At 32.8% G+C, this 8,973-nt stretch overlaps 1 protein-coding gene across 1 annotated transcript in view; it reads right to left on the bottom strand.

Moving 5' to 3' along the window:
- The window catches only part of LOC106103086 (plectin-like), a 66,261-nt gene extending 61,611 nt beyond the window's left edge, over positions 1-4,650 (bottom strand). The window contains exon 1 of the mRNA XM_013282751.1: positions 4,523-4,650. The gene's annotated coding sequence lies outside the window, so the exon portion shown is untranslated. The remainder of the gene's footprint in view (positions 1-4,522) is intronic.
- Between the last annotated feature and the right edge of the window lie 4,323 nt (positions 4,651-8,973).

The raw sequence follows: 8,973 nt of genomic DNA on the forward strand, positions 1-8,973 counted from the left end.
TAATAAATGCTGGTAATAAATTGAAAATAAAAAATCAAGTAACTGTACCTCTGTTACGTTGTGGAAATTTTACATTTTCTTATAAGACAAGGAGACAAACAATCAGCGGGAATACCGAGGTGATTTATACCAGAGGAACTGCAGATGAGTTGCCGGCCTTTAAGAAGACATGCTTACTTCTTGAAGAACCCTAAATTATGGAGGTTTGGAAATACTGCCGAGGACAGACTATTACAAAAAATTTCCACGACTGTGCAAGGCAGAAAGTTGTTATCTCCTAACTTGACATGCATATAGGCATAATGAGAGATATTCTTAGGCAAATTCATAATGTACCCGAAGTGTTCAATAGAAGTCTTTGTTTATTCTAAGAGAATGCATGACAATACAAGTGTACAGCAATGGAGTTCTACGGTAACACAAAATCACTCTTCAATTTGTTAAACCGTAGTACAACTGACCTTTCCGTATAACAATTAGTAATGCTGTGGACTAACGGAAAGTACGTGCCAATGTAACTGGACCAGTTTGCATGTCAGATTGACACCGTGACTTGTAATTGATCAGAATTCTACAATCGAATACGGTAAATGTAACGTGAGGTTGAAGATATTAATAACTAGCTTTCGCCCGCGACTCCGTTGTGGAAATTTTAAATACTTGAAATTTAATTATTAATTTTAAAGGAAGACTATTAAGTTGAAAACGAGAAAAAAATTTTACTTGAAATGTTTTTTCGCTGATCGACTTATTTTTTCACTTGAATCTTAACTTCATCTATACATAACTCGCTGTTGTTCGCTACTTCGTACCCGTTAAATTAAAAAAAAAATAATGAAACATATAGTTTATGTTACTCACAGATTAAGAACCTTTCTAATGGTAAAAGAATTTTTGAAATCGGCCCAGTAGTTTTTGAGTTATTCCAATACATACAAAAATACAAATCTTTCCTCTTTATAATACGGGTATTAGTATAGATTTCCATACTTGTCATATACCCGACGTATTGTCAATGTGTTTTGCCTTACAATTAGACAGCCCACTAAAGGATATCCGACTAATATTGAATTTATGCATTTGATTACCACTTCTATTATTCATAGATCTATGGTCAATAGTACAAATACAGAATAAAAGAACAAACTTTTAATATTTCTCACGTAACAAACGTTAAATTTCGAAGATGCTTCATAAGTATTCTCAGTACGAACGGGGCACTGCCGAGACCATAGTTCTAAAAATTACACCATTAATTTAATTTGATTGAATGACTATTATTTTCGATAACCGTGTTTTCAATCAAACTAACATTACTATAATTTAAATCTTTGTGTAAAAAAAATAATGATGTACACAGGGGAGCAGCCATTTCAATTAGAGTGTAATCTGTGTCACCTTTTACCTCCACAATCGACGCGTACGTCACCCTCGCTGTAAAGCCAGCAGCTAAGAAAGTACGTCCCTAGGGTTGCCACAAATAAACTAGAGAATACCGGATCTAGTACCTAGAAATATAATCAAATACATACAATGTAAACTAGGATAATCTCAACGATAATTTTTCTAATATTAAAAGCTGAATATTTTCAGATTACTAATTAAGAATCCTAAGGGCCTGTCCCACCACTGGCTGATAGAGGCTCAGATAGCTTAAATATGACGTCACTGTCAGATAGGGAACAAATCCGATAATTTACACGTTAGGTATCAGACAATTTACAATTTGGTAGGACAGACCCTAAATATCATAACTTGAATTATATCAGACTAATTAAATTTTATTCTTTTAGATTGTTTAAGTGTTTTTGAGTTTACTATTAGAAATTACTATTAGAAACAACAATTACTATTAGAAATTTCTCATTGATAATATTTGTAACATGTGGCAACCCTAAGTGTATTGACAGTAAGCGGGTAAATATTATCGTAGCATCCATTTACCTACATTTACATGAGCCGCGTTATCTGAGCCTTATTGTACTGCATTTAAAAAGAATTTAAAAAATTAAAACAGAAAAAATGAATGAAAATAATCATTAAGCCGTTTGACTCGACGGGGATTAAGTTTTTGTAACGTTGAAAGAATTTTTGATATCGATCTAGTTTTTGAAATAATCCGACACAAACCTACAAATCTGAAATTAGCGTTAAAATATAAGTCTAATTCAATACGTACATTGTTACGAATATCGAGACCGCAAAACTTAGCACTATCAAGTAAATTTACCTTATAATTTAGTAATGTCGAAGTAAAATATCACAGTCTCTAATACTATGTCCATAAAGTTGTATTTCGAACTATATAGTAAATATACCGTAATGACGTTATCAGTGACTCAGTTATATTGTGAGGAATATATCTGTATTTTTATAAAGAAAAATATATCACGTTTTCTATCTTTATCTAACATGTTATGGAATGTTAAATGTTTTGTTTCATTCGTTTGTTAAATGATGAACAAGGACATGAGATCGGTTCAGGACCTTCTTGGAAACGGTTCACGTTTGGATGGATTTTTAAAACTTATTGGAGTACACTTGATATAATGACACACAATTGTATATACTAGTGGTATGTCCCGGCTTCATTTGAATGGAGACATTTTTATAAAAACAGCCTATTTTATTCAGGGATAATGTTGCACTCTAATGGTGAAAGATTTTTTAATCCGTATAGTAGTTTTGTCGTTAGCTCTTAGTCGTTAAAAATAAAAGTCTCGTCTTCGCGCGGAAGCAAAAAAAAATGCAAGCCTATGTGTCTAGATTATCCTCTTCACTATGCGAAATTCCGTCGAAATCCGTTCAGGCGTTTAGGCTACAAACGCTAACAAACATCCATCCATCCATCCATCCATCTAAACTTTCGCATTTATAATATTAGTAAGATGATAAAGGTTTTTATTAGTGAAGAATTTATTGTTATATGTCTGATAGATTTTAAGTTTGTTCGTTCATACAAAATGACGTTCCTCTTTACTATATTAGTATAGAAGCATATTCGTCATCCAGAGTGTACGTCACACCTTCCAGGAATTCTATTATCTTCGCTGAACAAACTTACATGCTGTTTACATAACGTACAGACAGATTACAGTTCATACTACGTATTGTTATCCCAAAGACCTTTTACCTTATTCTTTTGTCTAGTAAAATTTTTACTCTCTGGCTTTTTTACCATATTTGTATATCCGATCGATATTTTTTTGTGACTGAGTTGTCACTGTTTGCCTTGAAGAGGCATTTACAGATTCACCGGGCTTTAGGTCGCCGACCGCAGATGAGTAACTAGGCTTGAGGGCTCCCTCAGGAGCCTCGGCTCTGGCCGTTACTTCGTTATTACCGGATTGGGATACTATCGAGATCCGTGTACCAGTAAAAATAAACTCTAACATCTAAACCTTTCGCATTTATGTAATTAGTATTTTTTTTTCTGCACAGACAACTTCGGGAACCAGATAGTTAAATGAAATATCACATTGAAACAACATTGAATACTTTTAATATATTCCAATAGTAAATAAATATTGATAAATCACGAAGTCAACTGTGCGGTTGGTAAATATTATGAAAAAAGCGAGCCACGCCGGTGACGGCATCCGTGTTTGTTTAACAAAATGGCAACTTAAATGCGCGCATTCAAACAACGCTTGTATGTCTTACAGCATTCCTTAAATCTAAAAGAACATGGGAATAGAACTGCCGTACTCAGACTCTTAATGGTAACTTAAGACAACACTTCGTCTACATTTGCATTAATAAATTAAGTCGTAACGTCGTCTCTTTAAGAATAAAATAAATTAGCTTACTACTGGTACTTTTGTTTATTTTTTTCATTAAATATAGAAATAATACAATTTACTAATCCACTATACTATCTAGAAATTAACTTTCGAAGCCAATTCTTACGAAATTCAAAATGTCAACTGCGTTGAAATCTTTTAAACATAACCTATTTCGCGGGAGCGTTGACCGTAACCCAAATACCTCGACTATTTCCGAATGATAACGAAACTGCATAAATAACACGTTATCTAAACAATATTTATCAAACTAAATGCATAATAAACTAAGAAACTCGATTAATTCAACGAACGATATTATTTAATTATGTGACAAACAGGTAAATCGTTGTTTTTCATAAGTTAATTAAATTCATATCAGAATTAAAACAAGTTTTAAATAGATTATTTGCTTAGCTCAATACAAGTAAACAAATATCTTGGCCTTACCTTCACCTATTACGAATCTAGATTTTATACAATCGAGTGTTTAAAGCCTTGGATTACTAAGTCACCTACCATTTAACTCTGTTAATCTTTTAGCGTCATAAAAACCGTTAAAACTTTAAATTTGTCGTTATTTAGTTTAAAAACCGAAAAGAATTACATCACTTCAAATATTACGGTTATTTCGCGCCATATACGTTAGAGTGAAAAAACATTCACTACGTTTATAACCTTAAAAATAATGTTGAAAATACCCAAATCCTACTGTAGATTAACGTAAGATTCAATCGAACCTCTTTACAAGCACAGAACACAACACAAGCAGTACACGTATACTTTTGTTTTTTAAACCCGCACTAAATAAAACAAGATGGCGACGAGCGATTATACCGCGACGCCGTGCCTCGGCCAACTGACTCGAATAACGAGAAACGTCAAACTGGCTTGAGTCACCGGTGTGTGCGTGTTTACGCTTGTGTTTGTGATCCGTGCGAATTCGTAGGCTTGAATGGAAGCTTGTGGTATGTTGTGGGTAGAAAAAAATGTTTTACGAACTATTTTAGTTCGAATATTTAATTTAGTTATTGTCAGGTTAAGCTTTTCGATAATATATCGCTTTGGAATTTCTTCGATATGAGTTAAAGATTAGATATGTGGAAATATTTGTCTTTTCTTGAAAAACAAATTTTGTTTGAGAGAATTGAAAATATGTTCATGTTCAGAATATTACAAATATAAGACAGTAGAAACCAACGTTAAATCATAAAACATCTTGTTTACCAAAGATGAGGTGAGTAGGGTGAAGGTTTCATACCTCTGCGACACTCGATAACATTTTAATAAAAATAATGATCAACTTGAATATTGCATTAAAATCAACAGATAGTTTATTATTAATTTGTCATACAACAACCAATCAAAAAATCATAAATCAATGACGTGACCTTGTATTGTCTCCTATTGTCATCTCACATACTCTTTAAATAAAAAAAGAGAAACAACATATATCAAGTCACACTAGTCCAGACAATAACCATAAAGTCAGTCCCCATTCACACGAGCGCTTTATAACTCGCGTTACAAAAACGCTGAAATAGAACAAATGCATATCTGTTCATACTTTTTTCATATTCCAGTCTTGCTATTTGACCGTTGGCCGAAGGAATCAAGTGTTATTTAAAAGCGTATATACACTTCTTATGCAACTCTTTGCTTCGGCTATGTTTTATGATATTAAAAAAAATGTATGAAAGACCGTAGCAACGTTTTTAATTAAACAAAAATCATGAAAGGTGTATTTTATTAAGCAGAGAGCTGAGAGCCCGACGCGACGCGAGCCACGAGATGTAATTCATATTTCGCTGGATTTAAAATTAAAAAAATCCTGTCCGTGAATGGAAGATTCTATGTACTTGCAGCTATTACTTAAAGTACTATGAAGTGATAGTATAATTAAGCTAAATTAAGTTGGTGGTTACATTTTAAAGGACACTAAATAAACGTTAGATTCTGAATGTATCAAACATCCTAGATCCTGGATGTTAAACCAAACGATCTTAATCTTCAGTAAAGTATTATTAGATATATGCTATTTTGCTGTAGTTTCCATTTCCATCATCCATCAGTGTTAGATTTACTAACGTTTTAAAGTTAATTTTGGAAACGCATTTCATGAAGCTATCTAACCAAAAATACAAACTAATTGTTAAATGTAGCTGGGAAACTACATAAGGTAAAAGAAATAATCATTGATAAAAAAAAAAACATGAAACAATAACTGTAAATTTCTTTTATGCCTTATTTGTTGTATTTGTATATTACTTATACACATATGATTTTTAGACAATTTAATTTATCAATCACTTAATCATTGTGATTAATTTACAATAATATATCAAACAAACAAACGGAAAGGTCAATTATAGAAAAAAACTCAAAGACGCGGCATCCAGTGAACGCTATGGCGATCGGGAGTGGCAGAGCTGCAGGGTGGACTAGACGTTGTTATATGCCCGACAACCCTTATACCAACAAAGGTTGTGTGCGGTGCAACCTTTATCTGCATAATTTGCAACTAAACTAAAAATATAATATGACACATTACATGATAACAGCAAGGTCATTACGTTTATAGGTCAAGTTGAAGTAAATAATTTTCCTTGTATATTGTTTTAATTTACATTCTGGGAATTGTATTTGGGGTAAATTTATTTATTTATACAAATTCAAAGAAATTACTGTACTATAAAGATAATATTTAGAAGACTTAAGGAAATTTTAGACGTTCTTTTTGCCACATAAATATTCCACCACTCTTTCTGTTTCCCCACGTTAGACTAAGAGAGATGTACTTTTATTTATGCGTAAATATTGCTATGGCGTATTATTTATTTCTCTTTATTAATAAAATTGTATGGAAATATTTTTTGTTTCTAACAATATTTCTCAATCAATTGATATCATTCAGGCCATTGTCAAAGTCCTTGAAATTATTATAGCAAACAAAATAAATATATCATAATAAGTCTTATAGTATCTTCATTAAAAAAAATAACAAAATCGTTTTTCTAAACTGCTGCGTTTTAAAATGTTTAAAAAATAATGGTAAATAGTAAGAATAACATTTTAACAGCTATATTTTTTTAATATCTCCCCCTTATCCTACTCCCGAAAGGTCAATGCAACAGTTTTCGTCCCCGGGTTAATCTTCCGTCATCTGTCTCTTTTTGACCATGCCACCTTTCACACAAATTATCTTAGTTTTTTTTTCAAAAAATAAAATTAGTAGATTTTTGATAATTTACTAATATTTCCTTTAACCGTTCCAACTAAGCTCTAGGCTTGTGCTAGGATATGGTTCACGGCGATAGTCGAAGGGCAGGATTCGAACCATTGACCGCAATCGGTAGTCCGTACCCCAAACCATTAGGCTATTAGCGCTTTATTTTAGTTCAATGCTATGTTACCAATATTATATATACGAAAGTTTAGGTGGATGAATAAACGAATCCGCTGAAATGCATAGACGTAAAACATAGTCTGGAATAACACATTGTCTACTAAAGTTTTTATACCGACGGACGGTGTCGTGGCCTCAGCTAGTATAATCCACTATATGTAACTTACATTACAACTAAATAAACATGTTTAAATAGTATGTCTTTATAAATGCAAAGTAGGTCAGGTTGCATTTACCCGCTAAAGGAGCACTAATTACTTCATTAGCTCTACTTTATTTATTATGTCATGACTATTTTAAATGCAGATGAAGTTAGAAACACATTTATACAATAATTACACTCAGAATTATTGTGGACTTAGTCTTGTTTAAAATCATGAACTCTGTTGGAATCCTAAGATCTTAACTAGTTGGTAAATCGTAAAATTCATGCTGCAGTAATATACATACAATAAGGACTTCTTAGGTGTCTATTACGCAACTCTGAGTGCAGGTTTACGCAACGGTGTCTCTCATACCGAATAATAATAATAGATAGGAGCGTTTAATTCCAAACCTTTAGAATTTAATAGAGTCGTCTAATTTATCCTGATGCGAATAAAAGTGATGTCAGAGAATTTCTAGAGAACTAAGATTTCATCGGAATCTTGACTCAGTTGGACTAGTTCTATAATTGACGACAATAAATTAGCTAACAGACATCCTTAAACCAGACAACTGACAGATTACCGAAGTCGAAAAACTTTACGACTTGTATTGGACTTTTAAGTTTTATTACCGCCAATAAAAACGATTTATATTCTTTTAAATTTGGCCAGTATTCATAAAGGCGTTCTAATAGTAAAAGAAAAGTTTTTGTTTTGTCATTGTCGACTTCGATTCACATAATAAAAAACAGATCCAGAGAATAAGTTACCCATATTCAAGTGTCCATAACTATACCAGTTACCTTTTCATAAGGTAGGGTCGTAAAAGCATTTAGTCTTCAATAAAAATATGCAAAATCGAGTCTGCGAAACTTATAGGATTACAATCTTTCGTACAAACTTAAAATAGCCTTGAATGATAGCATATTTTTTTTGCAATTGTGTACAAGATAATCGTATAAATGGATTGTCGTTCCCCTTGTGCGGCCAAACAAGGTAATCGACCCAGTATTCGACTCCACGGCCCGCGTTCAATATGGAGATGTCAGTTTTGTACTGTCACATAAATTAACAAGCGCCTGACGACAGCGACCTAGTAATTAAAATGTTGAAACGTATCTAGCTTTTTTTAATGAATTAATAAGTGCTTGGCCACAAGACGTACCCAGCCAAATGATACGATTCAAAGATAAGCTTTGCCTTAGCATATTCCCGCTTAAATGAAGTTCATTTTCTTTTCGTATTATGTAGAGAATTATTTTTATCAGTGATGCAATTCTGATGAACACTAATCCAGCAAACTGCATAACTAGATATTTCCTATGATTTACATCCGCAGGTAAACTGATCTAAGGTCAGATTTGATATGAAAAAGTACGAATACAATCATCATCTCCCCTGCCTTATCCTACTCCTGTAGTGTCGGCGCAACGGGTTTTCGTCCTCCAAATAACTATCATCCGTCATCTTAGTCATCACTCCCTTCTTGATCATATCTCCTATCACACAATCCATCCATCTCTTTACGAATAGAATAAGAAAACAAATATCAGCGTATTTTAGTATCTGATTGTAACCAGAAATATAATTGAACTAGCTGCTCCCGTGCGGCTTCATCCACATGAAATTATAAAAACTT

Source organism: Papilio polytes, unplaced genomic scaffold (assembly GCF_000836215.1).
Source record: "Papilio polytes unplaced genomic scaffold, Ppol_1.0 DF823868.1, whole genome shotgun sequence".
Lineage (NCBI taxonomy): Eukaryota > Metazoa > Arthropoda > Insecta > Lepidoptera > Papilionidae > Papilio > Papilio polytes.